Source organism: Pinus tabuliformis, chromosome 4_2 (assembly GCF_031772625.1).
Source record: "Pinus tabuliformis cultivar Carrire ecotype Pingquan chromosome 4_2, CPIR1, whole genome shotgun sequence".
In the NCBI taxonomy this organism is placed as follows: domain Eukaryota; kingdom Viridiplantae; phylum Streptophyta; class Pinopsida; order Pinales; family Pinaceae; genus Pinus; species Pinus tabuliformis.
In genome coordinates, this window is record NC_142304.1 from 529,128,551 (window position 1) to 529,149,644 (window position 21,094).

General features: G+C 37.3%; 1 pseudogene; it reads left to right on the forward strand.

The window, feature by feature from the left end:
- Positions 1–605: 605 nt before the first annotated feature.
- LOC149170344 (putative E3 ubiquitin-protein ligase ARI8 pseudogene) lies at positions 606–2,291 on the forward strand (annotated as a pseudogene).
- Positions 2,292–21,094: the final 18,803 nt, after the last annotated feature.

Below are 21,094 nucleotides of genomic sequence, written 5' to 3' on the forward strand. Positions count from 1 at the left end.
TTGGTATGAGAGCATATAATCCTAGGGTTTTTGTACTTTGAATGAATCACTTTTACATTTTCATTACTTTTTTTCTATGATACTTTAAATGGTGAAATTTTTGACATATATAGAAGAAATATCAAGAAAAATTTAGTTAAAATTTAATATTTTAATTCACTATACTTTCATAGATATATTTGGTGGATGTTAAGGTTTCTGATTCATTAATAATGACAACGGAATGTTTCTCCTAAAAAAAGAGTAATAACGACAACAGAATGCTTCTCCTGGTGGGAGAAATAGATGGCGGGGAAACCGCTGTACTTTGGGTTGTAAGCATTACTTTAAATTACATTTAAAATCAACCAGATAATCACCAATGTCGGCTCATGAATGGTTTTTGGTATCTGCGCCAAGTGACATGAGTATAAATATCAGCTGAGCAAAGATTGATTGAGTACAAAAAGGTAAGGAGACAGAGTTTCCTGACAACATTGCGGTTTAACTTTAACTTGCTTGAACACGGTCAGAGAGTTTTGTTTCTGTGGATTCCGCAAGGCCCGGGAAAAAAGTCTCAGACTCTGATCTACTCGAACTCGACCAATATGGCTTTATACGACGAAATGTCCGATAATGAGATATATGACAGCGAAAGCGATGAAAGGGAAAGCAACGAAAGCGAAAACGAAGATGAAGAATTGAGATATGAAAGCATGGTGGAACTAGCACGCAGTCGTCATGATGACAATAAAGGACGTATCAAATATACGGTTTTAAGTCTGAACGACATTGGTGAGCGTCTGCACAATGCAACCAAAAGCGTTTCCACTGTGCTGGCTGTCTCAGAAGCCGAGGCAGCTATTCTCTTGCGTCACTTCGATTGGAATTCTATTAATGCCAACGATCAATGGTTTGCAGATGAGGAGAAAGTGAGAAACGCTGTGGGCCTATTGTTGCAGCCGGACGATAAACATGAGACCAAAGAAGAAAAAATGGAGGAGTTAACTAACTGTCCGATATGTTTCTATGATTTCAAGATCAGAGACATGAAGTCACTCAAGTACTGCGACCATTTATTTTGCCAAGATTGTTGGCGAACTTTTATTCACACATCAATAAATCATGATGGTGCAGGATGCCTCAATCTACGATGTCCACATCAAGGTCCACGATGCCGTGCCATTGTGAGTGAAGACATGGTTTTTTCTCTGGGGTTATCTGAGGAAGATACGAACAAATATAGAACCTATCTTGTGAGGTCATATGTTGAACAAAACAGTATGGTTAAATGGTGTCCAGCGCCAGACTGTGGGTACTGTGTGGAGGTTGACTCTGCTAATTCTAATGTAACTCATGAGGAGGTTGTCTGCAATTGTTCACATAAATTTTGCTGGAATTGTTTAGAGGAGTCTCATCGTCCAATAGGCTGCGACACAGTCAAAAAATGGATTGATCAAATTAATAATGGTGATTCACTCAATGCGTGCTGGATATTTTGTAATTCCAAGCCGTGTCCAAAGTGTGATCGACCAATAGAGAAAAATCAAGGGTGTATGCACATGACATGTGCGTCCCCGTGTGAATTTCAATTCTGTTGGTTATGCCTTGGTGATTGGTTTAAACATAATTCTTGCAATCAATATAGTCCTGATCAGGTTGCAACAACATCACGAAGAATTGATGCAGGGAATCAATCCAGGAATTCGGCCTCCGTCGATTCTTGGAAAAGGTTTGCAGCTAAAACATCTTCTTCGGATAGGTTGGTATTTTATATGGAAAGATGGAAGGCAAATGAAAAGTCAGAGGAAAAGGCGTTATCTGATCTGCAGGCTGTGCGAGAGGTAGAGATTAAAATATTGAATGAGTGTAAACAGATGAGAATGAGTTTTAAAAAGTTCAAATGTGTTGTAGATGCATGGTTGCAGATAGCAGAATGCAGGCACATGCTTAAATGGACATATGCATATGGCTATTATTTAACCCCAGCATCCAGCCATCATGATCAGGAAGTTGATATTGTTCGCAAAAAACAAAATCTTTTCGAATTCCTGCAAGGTGAAGCTGAAAGTAGTTTAGAACGACTTCATCATTGCGTTGAACGAGAGTTGCAAGACCATATAGAAATCGCCCTTAAAGCTGACACTGATACTTCGACTGGGAAAAAGGCGTTGCGCGATTTTGATGACTTCTGTATCAGGCTTGAAAAGCTCACAAAATCGACGGGCCAATATTTTGAAAACCTAATTCAGGCTTTTGAAAACAATCTCTCAGAAGTTAGTGGGATTAATGCACCAGCTGGGTGCGCATGAAGAAGCAATTATTACTAGAACCAGCAGTCACTTATTATTATTAAGCAGTGCAAGTGGGCCGCTGGACTTGGATGAATTTTTCTCACATTTTGTCGTATCTTTGTTGGTTCCAGCGTATTAACGATCTTGGACGTTTGTGGCAACCCAATCCTTTTGATTGATTATCCAGTCAATATTATTGTCTGTTATTAATATTTCATGATTATTTATTTTAATAAAATTCATCTTTGTTTTTAGTGGAATCTCATAACGGGAAGCAAAGATTTACTTGTGATGTATCTATTCTTTATATGTGGACTTGTTTTGTTAAGTGTAACTTGTGTAGAGATAAGTGGATTAAAGTATATCTCCATGTTTAAGCAATTTCTTTTGGTGCAAGTAATCTCGAAGATTAATTTTATTTTCTCTATCATATTACCCATGTATATCTTTGTTTGGACATAATAAGGGTCTTGGTTTATGGCACCTAAATCTTTGTGATTGATTATTAGTTCAATATTATTATATGTTTGTAATTTCTATTTTAATAAGAAGTGGAGATTTATATTTATATTTTATGTGTGATTTCATTTATGGAGGTTATATTAAATGGTTTTAGGACATGCACTTATAAGTTTAATAAATTACATTATATATTTTTCAATTTAATGTTTAAAGGGGTTGTATTCTATAGTGGGAAGCAACAAGTTCTTCATAGTTAGGCAAGGTTCAATTCTGGCTTAGCTTTGATGTAGTTATTCAACACCTTTTAGCACCTAGAGAGACTAGATAAAAAATGGTTTGTGATGCTTGCATAGATAATTGGATTAAATCTCATTCAAGTATCTTGTATTTCAATAGAATTTTTCTTGACACATATAGCAACTTATAGTTTCTTGGAAATCTCCAACTTATAGTTTCATAGAATGCAACTCACTAGAATGGAAATAAGAAAATAAGAGGATAGTCCTACCCTTTCTCACCCTCTTCATTGCCGACCTCTTCCTTGTGCTATCTTTTTCCCACTGCCAATTCCGCTTGGTTGACTCCATGCTCAGATGGCTTCTATTTCCCTTCCTTGGTTTCTTTTGTATTCTTCCACCACCTTACCGCAATTGCCCATTCACTCTCTGTTCCTGTCCCTTTCCTTTGGTTATCAGTTCCGCAACCTGAACCATTATCCCCGCCACCTATTCCTGACATTTCTTCCCTCCAAACTCCAAAATTCAAAACGAACTCCCCAAGAGGCTCGGACCATCTATCTCAAGTGTTGTGAGCTCTGTTTTTTGTTCCTGGCGTGATGTTATTTCTTGTTGATGTGCTCGTTCTTCTTCTTTTGGTGCCGCTGATTCTGCCTTTGGTTGTGTTGGTCTTGAGTCATGCGAGACAACCTCTTTTGCTACACTTTTGCCTTCTTTTCCAAATGAAGGTGCCAACTCAGGTACTACGACAATCTTTCCTCATGGAAGCGGTTATAATCTTCCAATGTCATCTCCTAGATGCGTGTGAGGGTTTCTGCCTTTTGGAGAAATTCAAGCGTTGATATGCAGTTCAATTGATCAGGGTGGGTGTTTTGCACGGTGCTCCACTATTCTTTGACCTCATCACATACCTCCATACCTCCCGCAGAGTAATCAAATGCTTATCGACTGGTGGCCTAATATCAAGAATTTTCTTTTTTGTCTTGTCCGATTCCTCCTCAATTTGTTGTACCCTATCCTGGAGGGAGTTGTTCTCGTCATTGATTTTCTTTACCTGGCCTTTGTCCCTACAGTTCTTGGCGGAGTGGATACAGTTGCTAGTTTTTCATGGCCAAGCTACCTGACCAATTGTTGACTTGCTCCCTTAGCACATAACCATCCGCAAGGGCAACGCGAAGCTTTTAGCGCAGCGGCCCTGTGGAGTTTCAGCTCGATCTCTGTGATGTAGCTTGTGGCTGGATTGGGAAGCACTAGTCTTACCATATGTAAACTCTTCTTCAGCTCCTTGTTGGTGACCACAAGTTCCATTTATGTTGTCTAAATACGATTGCATCAGCCGGTGAATGTGCAAGCCGATAGTGCTTCTGGTGCTCGTGCTAGGTGACCAGGTCATTATAGATTTGTTCAGCCCTATGAGTTGCACGTTGGATAAATTCGAACAACTAGTGCTAAAGGTTCTCGGGTTGCATTGTTGATGGGACTGAGATGTTGCTTTGCAAGGGTTGGTTGCTAGCAATAGATTTTTCTGAGTGGCCTTGGGGAGAAGTTGCAAGGTATGTGGTTTCAAGAAACCGAGGAGCGGGAGGGATAATGATTAGATCTGGAACAACGACCAAATTTATTGGAAATGAGGCTTCAAACAGTTGAATCGGGGACACCTTTTCTTGTTGAGAGGTTTTCTTCTCGTGCATGTGGCAGACCCTATTCAGTAGGAGATCCACACAATCAATACTTATGGTGAAAGAAGATGGTGAGAAATGTAAAGATAGAGATCGAAAAATTTAATGGTTAAAGTTTTGAGTTGTGGAAACTCAAGATGGAGGATCTACTAGTGGATAAACATCAGTGATTGCGGTACATCCGGGTACTAAACCAACAATAATGTCAGTTGAAGAATTGGCGAAGTTGGATCGGAAAGCGAAGAGCACAATACAATTGTGTGCCTTGGATTCGGTATTGTTGAATTTATCAGGGGAAGCTTCAGCGAAGGGTTTGTGGGACAAGTTAGGGACATTCTACCAATCTAAGTCTCTGGTGAATAAATTGTTCTTATAAAAAATGTTGTACAACCATGGATGAAAGATGGAGACTCGTTGACAAAGCATATGAATGCCTTTAATATTGTGGTAGGCCAGTTACTATCTGTTGATATTAAAATTTCAAATGAAGATAGGTGCATCCGTTTGTTGTGTTCACTACCAGATTCGTGGGTAGTTTGGTTGTCACAATATGTATCAATGCAACCGCGTTGCGATTTGATGAAATAGTCTCATCCTTGTTGTCAGAGGAGATGAGATGGAAAAGTATGGAGGGCCAGAATGGTGATTCCTTGTACGTACGATAATAAATAAATTTTGGAAAAGAGATACTTGAGGGTTTGTTGCCTGACCGGCTGGAGAAATGAAGATCATTCGAAACAATCCAACATTTCTATTAGAAGACTCTATAGTGCCAAAATTTCAAAAAGTGCCAAAATTTCAATGATCTTTTTACGATCTTTTACCCTATTCGTGTGATATCAGTTCCCGAGAAAAGAACTAATATAGACGATTTATAGGAATTATCTTGTCGAGATCTCAATAGATGAATCAATCCAAACCTCAGATTTCAATTAGACCCCGATGATTTTATCAAATCCCCAAAAGGTTTTCTGGGTAATAACCTTTTCATTTTCGCTCATTCGACGAAATATGCTAACTAAGAGAAATCAGATACTATATCATTCTTTGTTCATAATCAGCATAATTATGAGAGGGGATAGATCCTTCGATTTATTATAGGAAATACCTCTTTCAATTTCTTTATTGGAAGTCTGGTGACGAGGAAATGATAGGTACAAACCATAGTTTAGATCTTCCGGAACATATCTATGATAGACCTCGTGCTCTAGAGATTCAATATTCTAGAAATTAAATATCCAACGAGGTAGGACCATCTTGATGAAGATAATAGATCGGTCTTTTGTACTATAAATATGGATCGATTTCAACAAGTCGCACACCCATATTCCAAAAATCCTTAGAGAAAAGTAATTACACGATCAAACTATTGGAACAAGATAAGCTAAAAACTCAAAGCTACTATTTGGTCTGGGTTTGAATCCCTCAGTTCTTTTTTTTTCTTCAAGAGCTCACCAGGTGAATTTTGGAGTTCCTCAGCCCCAACTAACCGGAATCCCATCCAATAAAACGGAAGAATTATAAATCTCCAAGATAATAGATAGGAATACTGCAAATAGAGCCATTGCAAAACCCATAAGAGGAGTAGTTCCCCATCCAGGAGCTACTTTACCATATTCTGAATTAAGCGGTTTTAAGGTCGTTCCTACAAGGGTTTCTTTTGGCGTGGTTTTGGAAGTATCATCAATCGTCTGTGTAGCCATAGAAACTATTGTATTGGTTGAGATCTGTTAACTTTGTTATTATATGGTAAACATACCATGATATTGGGATCACCTAATAATGGAAACTGCAACCTTAGTCACCATCTCCATATCTTGTTTACTTGTAAGCTTTACTGGTTATGCCCTATACACCGCCTTTGGGCAACCCTCTAAACAACTTAGGGATCCTTTTGAGGATCACGAGGACTAATTGGAAGAATGACCTTCCATATAGGGAAGGTCATTCTTTCTTTGATGGGAGAGAAAGAATGACGATTTGGAGAAGAAAAATTATTTCCCCCCTTTAGTCGGAAGTTTGGGTGGTTCTCGGAAGAAAATAGCGAAAAAGATTATCCCTAGGGTCGATACCAACAGGAATGTATAAACCAATGCTTCCATAGATTTGATTTGATCTTAATTTACAATTATGGAGATAGCTTTCGTACTAATATTTATTAGAGAAGAGATAGGAGCAATATCATACCACTTGTCTTTTAGTAGTTGGATCTCCCAGTTTTTGGAATGCTCCAAATTCTATTCGAGCATCCAGATCCGAGTCGATACCAGCAAAAACATCTCTGAGTAAGGTCCTAGAACCATGCCAAATGTGTCCAGAAAAGAAAAGGAGAGAAAATGTAGCATGTCCAAAAGTAAACCAACCCCTTGGACTACTACGAAAAACACCATCAGATTTTAGAGTAGCACGATCTAATTCAAAAATTTCACCTAATTGAGCACGTCTAGCGTATTTTTTAACTATAGCAGGATCACCAAAACTGACCCTGTCAAGTCCACCACCGTAGAACTCAACAGTTACACCTACTTGTTCAACACTATACTTTGATTCTGCCCTCCTAAAAGGAACATCGGCTTTCACAATTCCTTCTTTGTCCACCAGAACTACTAGAAATGTTTCGAAAAAGGTAGGCATACGACGTACAAAAAGCTCATTTCCCTCCTTATCTTTGAAGATAGGGTGTCCTAACCAACCAACAGCTATTCCATCTCCATTGTCCATTGCACCTGCTCTGAATAACCCCCCCTTAGCTGGATTATTACCAATGTAATCATAAAAAGCGAGTTTCTCGGGAATTTTGGACCAAGCTTCTGATAGGCTTAAATTTTCGGCCAGACCGGCACGAACCCGTCGATCTATTTCTTGTTGGAAGTATCCCTGATCCCACTGGTAATGAGTGGGACCGAATAATTCGACCGGAGTAGTTGCGGAGCCATACCACATGGTCCCAGCAACAATGAAAGCTGCAAAAAACACAACATCAATACTGCTGGATAGGACCGTTTCAATATTCCCCATGCGTAATCCTACGTATAAACGTTGGGGAGGACGAACACTGAGATGGAATAGACCTGCTAATATACCCAAAATACCCGCTGCTATATGATGAGAAGCTATTCCTCCTGGAACAAAAGGATCAAAACCTTCAGCTCCCCATGCTGGATCCACTGGTTGTATTTTTCCAGTTAGTCCATAAGGATCAGACACCCATATCCCAGGACCATACAAACCCGTTACATGAAATGCTCCAAATCCGAAACAAGCTACTCCTGAGAGGAATAAATGAATTCCAAATACTTTTGGCAAATCTAAACAACGTTTTCCCGTACGTTCATCACAGAATATGTCCAGATCCCAATATACCCAATGCTAGATAGCTGCCAAAAAGCACAGGCCAGAAAACATGATATGTGCCCCGGCCACACCTTCATAACTCCAAATACCAAGATTAATTACAGTTTCTCCGGTGATGTTCCATCCACTCCATGAATCCTTTATTCCCAAATGAGTGATAAAAGGTATAACGAACATACCTTGTCTCCACATTGGATCAAGAACAGGATCGGATGGATCAAAAACTGCTAATTCGTACAGAGTCATTGAACCAGCCCAACCAGCAACTAGAGTTGTATGCATTATATGTACAGAAATTAACCGTCCAGGATCATTCAATACAACGGTATGAACGCGATACCAAGGCAAACCCATGCAAACACCCCTTTATCGGAAAAAGTAGACACTATGTAACTTTCTCACATTGGATTGGAAGAGATCATGTTATCGAGCTAGACCCGGATCATCTCGAAAGTGAACATCTATTCACTTGGACATTGCTAATGATGGAACAGGTTTGAAACAATTTTTTTCATACATAATAGCAGGGAGAGGCAAAGATATTTTATCGTTTGTATGTACCAATACACAATGTAGGGATTGGTCCCATTTATATTGATAAAAAAAGAGGAAAGAAATGAGATATTCTAATCCTTCCATTCGTTCATGAACGATACCTTTGCAATTTATGGACTAAGTCAGAAATAATTTTTGATGAAAAAATATCATTTTTCTACTAAAGAGTGGAGCTATTACTGTTCCATAAACAGTAATACTTTACTGCACTACGGGAAAAAAATAAAATACTGAGTTCAAATGCTTAGTCAAAATGATAACTTTATCATTTTGTGCTATGCAATGAAAAAAAAGGTCAAAATAGGAAGTCTCTAGGTTAATGGGCCTTTTCCATTCCGTAGAAAGATTCGGGGTTATTCGTTTTCAGGATCAATAGTGGACGAACGGAGAGAGAGGGATTTGAACCCTCGGTACGGATGATCCGTACTACGGATTAGCAATCCACCGCTTTGGTCCGCTCAGCCATCCCTCAAAGATGGAAGAGTTCATGTGTAACAAAATGAATGGTGGAGCAAAGGTGTATATCATAGTATGTACAGATTGTATCGGTAATATAATGAATATTGCCATTATTCAGTTGGATAAAGAACAATCCAATGAATCGTATTGTTCATTTCGTTAAAAATAGTTCTGTATGACTGGTTTTTTCTGCTTTTCTTGGGACGGTCCCAAAACATAAACAAAAATTAGTCGTCGAGTGGGAGATTTTAATCTAGAAGGAGATCTAAATCTCTAGGAAAACCTGTAAAGGTGTGCTGGAAATGCTGAAAGGAAGGGAACTTCAAAAGGGACTGTAAATCTAAAGTACCTGAGAAAGGAAAGGGATCTGATGATGCTCCTTCTGCAGATACGAAAAAACCACCTTAGATGAAGGTGGGGATGTGTACTTGGATTCTTCTTCAAGTACACATGTAGATCATGTGTCATGGTTCATTGACTCAGGTGCATCCTTCCACTTCAATCCCTGTAGAGAGTGGTTATGCGAGTATGAGAAATATGATGGTGATGATGTCTTCTTAGGGGATGACAGGAATGCAAGAATCTTTGGTCGCAGAAAAGTCAAGTTGAAGTTGCAAGGTAGAAGGATTAGAACACTTTCAGGTGCTCTACATATTCGTATTTGGTCAGAAATCTAATTTATGTAAGCAAGATGGATGTTGTAGGTCTAAAAAGAGTGTTCGAGAAATATACCTACAAGATGCTTCGAGGAGCACTGGTATTGATGTAGGGAGTTTAGACTGGAACTCTGTACAAGATTCAAGGTACCACTGTTATCAATGGGTGCAATAGTTCTGTGGTTCCTGAAACTGGAGCAGAAAATCTAGTGGTCTCTGGAGAAAATACCATGCTATGGCATCAAAGGCTTGGAAATATTGGAGAGAAGCGCCTTCAAATAATTCATGGTAAAGGTATGGTAGAACATATGTCTAACTCTCTGGATTTTGATTTCTGCGAAAATTGTGTATACGGGAAGCAGAATTGGTCAACAAAAACATGGTATTTACAAGGTACACACAAACATTGTCTTTGCAAATGATGTGTCCCAACAACGTGCCAAACAGAACCACAAAGATACACTTCATGTTTAGGGATATTTGTAGTTGTTTGCATGGATCGAACATTACTCTAAGTAAGCTAGAATGTTTTTTCAATAGATTGTAAACTATCCAACCGTCCATGTATACCTCCAAGAACCTGTGAATGTAGTCTCTGAAAATGGTGATAATAATTCGGGAGAGCACAAAAGGTGCATTCTTTAGGCCAAAAGGCATGATGTGGTATGCATATGAGCCCCATTCTTTGGTGAACATTGTTTTCTACTTGTCGTCCTCTGTTATTCGAACCTGATGGTACCCTGAGAACCCATCTGTGAAGGATTAGGTTTCATTCCCCGCAACATTATAAAAGAACTCATCATTGAAAGGCGTGGGGAATGGGTCATGGACATAAGCATTGTTAAGCTTGTTGTACTATACACAGACCCTTATTTCTATAGCGGCCTTTTTGTTCTGGATGAATATTCCTCTGATCCATTCTGCTTCGTTTGCTGGAAAGATGATTCCTGCATCCACCATTTCATCTATCTCCTTCTTGAAATTTTTTTTTACTCTTGGGTTCAACCTATACAGTCTACGGTTCAGCCTATATAGTCGTAAGGGTACTATGATTCAAGCTCATTCATAGTTCAATAAATATATCACCATCTTCTATAGGGTATTCATTCATGGTTACAGTGTAATGAACAATCTTAACTGGTATTATTTGTCCCTTCTATAAGGTAGTAGGACCTATAGTAATCAATACAATGCATAGTATTAATCACGACACGGGAATTAAAAATCAAACCTAAACCTTGAAGGAAAATGTTATAATATATTTCTCCTCGAGTGTGTTAAATCTTGGGAATGTTTTTTGGTAGCAATGAACAATTTTAAAATATTATTTGGTCTCTTTCTTAGTCGGAGATGCGCAAAAATTAGGACTAAAAAGCATATTTGTGAGGAAATTGCTTTCATAATGAAGAATTGCTAGCATCCTCTACAATTACTTGCTTAACATTAATTTTTTAGTCTAATAGAAACACTTGGTATTGTTAATGAGTGTTGCCACAATTCCCTAAACCATTTGCTACAAAATTTCCTAATTGCTCTGCCTTCCACCTCGATGATCATTTATGCTTGACTTATGTGCTTTCCCTTTGGTTTTCAGATTTGGTTAACTTTGCTTCTGATCCTTTCTCGAATGTTATTCTTTATTTGATGGTCAGGTTATCTATGAAATTGAGGAGATGGCAAGTAAAAGCAGTGTGAGAATGAGAATCTATAAAATTAAGGAGATGGAAAGTGGAAGCAACACGAGCATGGGAATCAAAACATGCAAAACTTCTAGGAACATCTAATATTCTAATGCCATTTAATCGTGTTGATATGCTTTGACTTGGGAAATCTTACATGGCATAAAAAATAGGAATTCCCTTGCAGAGTCTACTTATTGGTAATCGGTGATCTTTTAACAATGAATGATACATGTGACGTAAGGTAGATATGATTTCATGACTATCTGTGACTACCCATTTTTGTGACTATTTGTTCATACCATCATATTGAATGATCTTGGTTAGCTAATTTTTGAGGAGGAGAAAATAGGTTTTCCTAGACTAAATCTAGAAGGGTTGGAGGCTACTTCCTAAATGGGATAGAAGTACAAATTGATAGTTGCAAAGGTAGGAATAATGTCATATCCCTTTTGAAATTTTATGAGTAGAGAAAGTGCATAGTGCCACAACACCACTCCTGTCACACGAAATGAGTCGATCTTGCGGAGAAGATAGACCTTCCTAGAATCTAAAGAAGACCTAATGACAAGCAAACCAATCACAAACTATCTTTCTCTAAATATGCATTTATAAACAAAGGCAAACAAGTGCTTTTAGGCCTACCTTGGGTCCAATGCAAGTTTGTGGAAGCCTCGCTCCTTCGATCCAAATGAGCTCCCTTGTCGCGAATCTGCAAGCACAAACAAGCAAACAAATTAAATAGCACCTGAAAAGCCAATATCATAAAACATATTTAACATGAAAGTCAAGAAATTCATGAAACAAATGACATGAGACAATTTGTTGAGAAAAATGAATCTGATTGTATTAATTCAAATCAAAAAAGAACTTTACAACCTATGCCTTGACGCTGTACAAGCTCTTCCCAGGGTCCAGCAAGAAGTCTCCTCTACTTTGACAAGTTTCACTCTCTTCCCAATGAAGCCAAAAAGGTATGTGATCTCTCCTCTCAAGCTCAACAAGGAATTCTTAATTTCACCAGCTTTTACCCTAAAAAATGCTCAGCTTCTAACCTCCCTAGCAACCGACCCAATGCCTGAATTTATAGTGCAATTTGTGGGGTCGCTTATGTATCTGGTCAATACACGACCCGATATTTGCTATGTTGTTGACCAGTTTTCACAAGCTATGGTTAAGCCAACCAAGCTCTGCTGGAAGGCAGGCAAGCATGTATTGCGTTACCTCAGAGGCACATCGGGATCTGGATTGTGGTACAGGCAGGAGGCTGAGGTGAAGCTATGTGGCTTCACAGATGCAGATTGGGTAGGGAGCCCAAGACAGAAAGAGCACATCTAGAGGGATCTTCAGTATCGAGTCGACAACAGTTTCTTGGTACAGTAGGAAGCAGAGATCTGTGGCACTCAGTCCAGCATAGGTCGAGTATATATGGCAGCAAGTTTGGCTGCATGCGAGGCTATATGGATGAGGAAGATCCTGGTCGGGTTGTTTGGGTCACACTTGGAGCCTATTGTGATTTATTGTGATAACCAGAGTTGCATTAAACTCTCAGCTAATCCAGTATTTCATGATAGATCCAAGCACATCGACATCAGGTACCATCATATCAGAGATTGTGTGCAGCGGAAAATCATGTTACTTTCATACATTCCCACGGAGGATCAGGATGCTCATATCTTGACGAAGGCGCTCACCAGGAGCAAATTCGAATACCACAGAGGCAGGATAGGGGTTGCAGATAATCCATATCTTGTTGAGAGGGAGTGTTGAAAATGCAACAAGATGATGGAGCTTAGTGAAAAGAAGTCGCTTTCACTAAGTGGGCCCACACGCTATTTTTGGTGCAAAGTCTATTTTTAGACTATGTCTATTTTTAGACATATGGATCATGGTCTATGATTTGTAGGATGCTATTTATGGATGATTGGTCATGTTGGTAAAAATAGATGGACCTCTATTTTTAGACATATGGGCGGAGTCTATTTTTAGACTGCCAGTCAAAAAATAGAAGAGTCGAATATTATTAGCTCAATATTTGGACCATAAACATTATCTTATCCTCTTGCAGCACTTCAGTTCAAGCTATGGATGTGGCACATGCAACTGCCAGAAGGAAACACACTTTTCCTATGGGTTAGTTGAGCTATTGCATGATGGACTTCAGTTAGAACTCAAGTGATTGAGTTTGGTGGAGTTGATTGAGGAGTTGATGGAGTTGTGTTTAGTTTGACTTAGTTGAACTAGTTGTATTTAGTCTAACTGCCAAATACACTAGTGATGAGTGATGTGAATTAATTATTAATTGATTCACTAATTATTAACTCATAAATCAACTAAAGAATACATCAGTTAAGTCAGTGCATGGACAGTGCAGTGGAGACAAGTGTTAGAGGTGGGTGAAAGGGTGAGACTACTATTAGTTGTGACTATAGCTGTGCACGATATTTGAACAATCATTGATTAAGATTGCCAATGAGGATTGCACAGTACAAGCCAAGCGAATTCAAACTTGGATCTGATCTATTCTCAACTTGGATTGCGCAGTAGAGGCAAGCAAACAGTGGAGGAGATTTGAACACGTGACTTGTTCAGATCTGAGCTAGTTTGTGTGTAGCATGTGGAGATAGTACTGAGTACTTGTGAGGAGTATTGTACTATGTATTATTACATGTTCTCTATCATTATAATATACAGATAGTTAGGGGTTTTCAGCTATATGCTTTCCCCATTACATATTGTGTTGATATGTGTGATTGATGTTTCAATGTGCGCATGCCATTGTTTTTTTAATTCCGCAAATTGATGATCAATGGTAGACGAGGTTATGTATTATGCATGCATTCCGCAAATAGTGTATAATCAGGATAATCTCTGTGAATAAGTGTTATATTATTCAAATTTCTACATATATTTGTTGTACACTTTATATTTGAAATGTAAATTATTGTACACAATATATATAAATATACAAAATTTAATTTTTTATTAAAATATAAAACAAACCATCTTTTAAACTTAAGAATCAAAAACTTCATGGTAAAAAAGTTATCGAGGAAATAAAGAAACACTTGAAAAAATTGTAACTAAAGATAAACCTAAGAAAATAATTCCACTTAAAGCAAAAGAAACTACATACTAATTCCACATAAATAAAAAAAAATCACTAATTTTTTTATTTTCTTTTTATGGAAATGAAAATAATGAGAATGGTATATGATAGGGGTTTCCGTAAATCACATCATCAACCATTTATGGACAAATGATAGGGGTTGACAAATGATTGATGATGTAATTTACACATAAACCTCTATCGTATGCTTATTCTGGATCACATAAGCCTCAATTCAACAATAACAATGGTCTTGTGTGAAACTCATATACCATCGGTAATAAATGGAATGCTTCTTCTCAGAGAAAGCAATAATGACAATAGAATAGCATTATTTTAAATTACATTTAAAAGCAAGAAGATAATGACCAAAGTCGGCTCTTCAATATTTTTTGGTATATACGCTAATGAACATCACTATAAATATTAGCTAAGCAAAGATTGATTTTGTACAAAAAAGTGAAGCGGACAGAACGTTTTGTTTATATCGATTCCGTGAGGCTGTGAAAATAAATATTCTCATACTCTGATCTACTCGATCTGCACCAATATGGCATTGTACGATGATAACGAGATATATGACAGCAAAAGCGATGAAAGAGAAAATGAAGGGGTTGATGAATATGAAGAATTGAGATATGAAAGCATGGTGGAAATAGCACGCAACCGTCAGGATGACAATAAAAGACGTATGAAATATATGGTTTCAAGTCTGAACGACGTCCGTGACCGTCAGCATAATGCTACCAAAAGCGTTTCCACTTTGTTGGTTATCTCTGAAGCCGAGGCAAATATTCTTTTACGTCACTTCAATTGGAATTCTATTAATGCCAACAAACAATGGTTTGCAAGTGAGGAGAAAGTGAGGAATGTTGTGGTCCTATTGTTGCAACCTGATGATGGTCGGATTAATGCACGAGCAGGGTGCGCATGAAGTAGCAATTATTATTAGAATCAGGTGTAACTTATTATTAGGTAGTGCAAGAGGGCCGGTGGACTCGGATTAATATTTCTCATATTTTTCCATATCTCTCTTGGTTCCATCAAAAATAAGGATCTTGGACGTTTGTGGCAACCAAATCCTTTAGATTGATTATACAGTCAATATTATTATCTCTTATTAATATTTGATGATTATTTATTTTAATAAAATGTGACGATTTATATTTATATTTAATGTGTGATTTTACTTAGGGTAAATCTTTGTTTTCAAAGGAAATTCATAGCTGGAAGCAAAGAGTTTAACTTGGAGTTTAAATTGTAATGCAAGGTTCAATTTTCATGAAGTGTTACTTTTGATGTATCTATCCAACACGTGGACTTGTCTTCTGGCCTGTGTATAGATAAGTGGATTAAAGCACATCTACATGTCTAAGTAGTTCTTTTCCCTCGAAGATTAATTTTTATTATCTCTATCATATTATTCATGTATATCTTTGTTCGGACATAATAAGGATATTGGTTCAGGGCACCCGAATCCTTGTGATTGATTACTAGTTCAATAATATTGTATGTTGTAATATCTATTTTAATAAAAAAGTGATGATTTATATTTCTATTTTATGTGTGATTTCATTTATCGAGGTTATATTAAATGGTCTTATGACATTCATGTATAAGTTTAATAAATTACATTATATCTTTGTCAATTTAATGTTTAAAGGGGTTGGATTCTATAGTGGGAAGCAACAAGTTCTTCATAGTTAGGCAAGGTTCAATTCTGGCTTAGCTTTGATGTAGTTATTCAACATTTTTTAGCACCTAGAGAGACTAGATAAAAATTGGTTTGTAATGCTTGCATAGATAATTGGGTTAAATCTCATTCCTGTGTCCTTTTAAAGCAACTATTCTAGTGTAGAATGTCTAGTGACTTGGTGTTTTTTTAATCCACTCCTTCTATAAAGGTCAACCATATAATTTAATTACCTTTTTCCATGGAAATGGTATATATGGACACCTAGAAAGTTCACAATTTCAAGCCTTCACTAGCATATATTAGCACCTAAAGATTTTAGTGTAATTGTGTTTTTTTTAAACGACCATTGCATAATACATAGAATAGTATCATACTCACCTCTACTGGAAGATAATTGGGCTGTTTTTTCCTACTTAAATCTAAGCACAAAACATCACCTGAATCAACTAAAGGAGTTTGTTTTCTATTCACAAAGTAATCAAACATTGTCATCTCCACTATTTGGGGAGGCTCATTTTCACATTTTCCTTTAGCTCTAACTTTCATTGGAAAACATCAGATAAGAAGGCCCTAAATTATCTAGCCAAAAGAGAAACTAATAGCATTGATGAAAATAATAAATATAACATGTTAATCCATAAACAATAAAAAAGTAGCTAGAATAGAGCACAAGGAATTATACAACTTTTCCTTGCAGATTTTATCACTTAAACCAGAGATCTAAAAATGCATATTTCTGTGTATTTTTTTAATTCTTATTCCTTTCACATATTTTTTTTCTTGCCATAGAATAGAATTTCACAATCCTCTAAAAATGCCATATGACAGTAATCTAAGATTTTACATATTTTTTGTTGCATTTGCCTTAGTCTCAAAAAAATATGTAAAAATAAATAAAATTGAGGAGAAAACTCGTCTCACTTGGTTCCAAGTAATCCCTCTTGTTACTTGCCTTGATGAAAGTTGTGTTTTACCACCCAGAGTTCATCCCAGAACCTTAGCACTAAGCATTGTTTCCAAATCAAAAGACAAACATCATCGTGGTGGACTATGACTACCTATCATAACCAAAAACGAAGGAGTGCACAACCTATATTAAGTCAAATTGCCTAAAGGCAATAGAAAACCTTAGTAAGGACATTCAATTTCACATAACTTGATTCTAGTTTATGATTAAAACCATACTTGATAATTTTTCATAGAATCACACACTCTAAAGCCCCCAATGACTATGGTTTGTTTCACATTGCTCGTTAAATTAAAATAGATTTCATTTTGTTACGGCCTGTACCACCTGAATTCCATGAGTTTCATAGTGATGAGCCTCAATCCAAGACTTAATCTGCATGAGAAAACTAACCAACCTTTTTCAGGGTGGAGTGAAATGTTATTAGGTAGGGAGGAGCTCTTATTGGATATCTTTTTGGGAATCATGCAAGGATGTCTCCAAAGTGAATGCCACCACTTGAGAAGCACTCATTTTATTCACATTGATGGTAGCTTTACACACCCATCCATATATGAGATAGATAACTCCATTCTAGGTAGAATTATAGGCTCTTGGCATTGCCTCGAGGTGTGAAGAAAGAAAGAGACACAAAGAATCATATAATTTGGATGTAGAGAATAGAGAGAAGCACACTTTGATTTTAGAGAAAGAAGTGAAGGAAATGACACTCATTGTGTGCATTTGTGTTGCTTTTATTGTCATTTTTTTAGTGGAAATATGATGGGATTTCAACTTCAAAGGATAACTACCTTGTAGAATGTGGATCAAAATGCAACATCAAAGTGGGTAGAAATATCTTTAAAGCATATACCCCCTCCTGAAAAGAACAAATTTAAAACAAAATCTCATACAAATATGAAAACAATGAATCGTGTGGAGATATATATAGTCTAACATCTAGTCCTTTCACATTCTTTACAATTCCAAAGCATCAAATATGTTGGAATGGGTTGTACAAATCTACCTTAATAGATATCCTTAGCAGAGTTTCTAGGGGCCTGAAGTTAACTCGGGCTCCTTGTCGCACTCACTTCATCCTCCCCTTTGCCTGGATATGATCTATGTCTTGCCTCTATCTACTGAAATTTCTTTCCTCTTTAAGGCTTAAATTTTCCTCAAAACATGCCTTACCGAAAAAGGAAACTAGTTTGCATGCAGTGGGTTTTGCATGCAATTTGATTTTGGTACAAGATTTAACAGGACTTTGCATGAGTTTTGGATTGAAAATCGTAAAATGGTGGAGAAACCATGAAGAAAATTTTGCATAGGACCATTGTAAGAAACAAATCTTTTATGAAAAACCAGTTTTTCACCAATAAAAGGAGAATTAAAGGATAACTACCTTATAGACTGTGGATCAAAATGCAACATCACATTGGTGGAAATATCTTCAACTTCTTTTGCATAGGACCATTGTAAGAAACAAATCTTTTATGAAAAACCAGTTTTTCACCAATAAAAGGAGAATTAAAGGATAACTACCTTATAGACTGTGGATCAAAATGCAACATCACATTGGTGGAAATATCTTCAACGCATATACCCCTCCTGAAAAGAACAACTTTGAAACAAAATCGCATACAAATATCAAAACAATGAACCACATGGAGATATATAAAGGCCAACGTCTAGTCCTTTCACATTCATTACAATTCCATAGCTTCAAATATGGTGGAATCAGTTGTACAAATCTACATGAATAATATTTACATAGATTTCTTTAACACAGTCTCTTTAGAAACGATTGTTCCAAATAATTAGGTAATTCATGAATGAATAAAGAATACCAAATAAGAATTTTATGAAATAATTCTCTATTTGGGAAACTAAATATATAGAGGGCACCTTTTTACAAGGATGTTTTTCGAACACAATTTGGCACCATAACCTAAATTTAAATTTACTCCCCTAAGTAAGACACTATTATTTCTAGAATTTGTTCCCATTATCATGGCCAAATAATACAATCAAGATTTAATATTGCTTCCATATCCATAGAGTCATGTTACCATGGAAGCACTAGAATATGGCAAAAATATCAACCAACAATGGAGAACCCTCTTGAAAATTATTAATTAACTGGAAAAAAGAAGGGATGGTTCATGCCAATAATTTGAAAAATGAATGGACAATGTATCTTGATATAGAAAAAATGAATAATAAACTACCTCAATAGAGCGAACTTGTACAATGTGCCACATGTCATGATGTCTACCTTCGTCTCCGAAAGTGATACCCAACAAACTACAGTCTGTCCTCTTTCTGTCACTTCTTACAAAATTGGAATCTGGTGGTCAAAGAGAAAGTTATGACAATTTTCCCATGCTGACATGTTTGAGATCGAATTTAGGAGCCTCTAAACAGACTAACTTCCTCAGTTCATATCTTTGAAACTATAGTGAGACAAGATCTGAAATTCAGTCACGAGGTTTGTCACGATTTTGGCTCAAATGGGTTTCAATTTGAGATTCTGAAGCTTTTTAGAAACAAAATGTATAGCAAAAATTCCACGATGACCTGTTTGAAGTAGTGAAACCCTAGAATCCAAAGCTCTCATACCAATTGTTATGCAACAAGCTCATAAAAATAGAAGAAAGAGATAGATCAACGACTTGAAAAGTAGTCTCTTCGAGGGGGAAACATACTTTACATTACATAAAATGAACATGTTAATCTAGGTTGTCATTGATGTCAATATAGCAGTGTTTGTGATTACAAATTCTTTGATACATGATTGCCAATTGATGCCCATTGGTCATAATTCTCATAGTGATGAAAGTTTGATATATGATGATATGATGAGATGGAGGACCCAAGTGGATTGAAAAGCAGGAGGTCAATTGAACAACAATTCAACAGCGGGAGGTCAATTGAACAACAAATGACGCAGGAGGTCAATTGAACAACAATTGAACAGCAATTGAACAACAATTTAACAACAAATGACGCAGTAGATCCAGTAAAGCAATAGGAGCAAGAAGCCAAAGAATAAGAGGAAGAGTTCATCAGAAGCCATCAGGGAAGCAAGTTATCACATATACCCAAGGGTAAGTGTTATCAGAAGAACGAAGAGCAACAATGATATCAGAGGAGAAAAGAAGAAAACATCGGAGGAGCCATATCGGAAGTATCACATGTAATATATGCCCAAGAAGAACCGATATGAAGAAAAGAGTGGAGGAGCATAAACAAAGTTATCGGAGGTCACAGGAGATAAGCCATAGGAGCAACAACTATCGGAAGAGCGGAACAGTGAAGAGTTATCACTAGAGCAACAGTTATCGAAAGAGCGGAGGTTAGGAGTGTACAGATGTTTGATCGTAGTTGAAGGCCCACGCTGAATCCTAGTCATCGATCTCATTTTCAAACACTTACGTCACAGTCAACAGGGAGGGTTAGACCTGTTTTTAAACCATGTACTAGTTGAAGACCTGCAAGCCGTAGATTTGATGACCTCATATACCCAATGGATATCGGGTCATAAAGTGATTGGACGTTAATCTCAAAACGGACTCGAAATTTTATAGATCAAGGATTTATAATCCTTATTGGCTCCGTAAGGGCAGTTAAGTGTCGTGAATGTTCCCCGACCGATATCGTTGTGAACCATTGGATCCAGCGTGCCTTGATCAAACGATGTAGTATCGACTATTGGGTTTGTTGATCGGGTGGGTCAACAACCGTCGGATCAATGATGAGATCAACGGTGGAGAATTAATCCAATAAGGCTTGGGACTGAGTGGACCCGAGAAGTTTATGGACACAAGTTTATTTTATTTGGCATCCGGTCGTGTGCATTCACGTGGGACCAGCGTTCGTTTGCAGGATTAAAGGAATAACTCCATTTTTTCATGAAGTTGCGATCACAATTAAAGGTGATGACGTGGCATGTGGGACCTCCATATGGGTAACGTATCGCGGGCATCT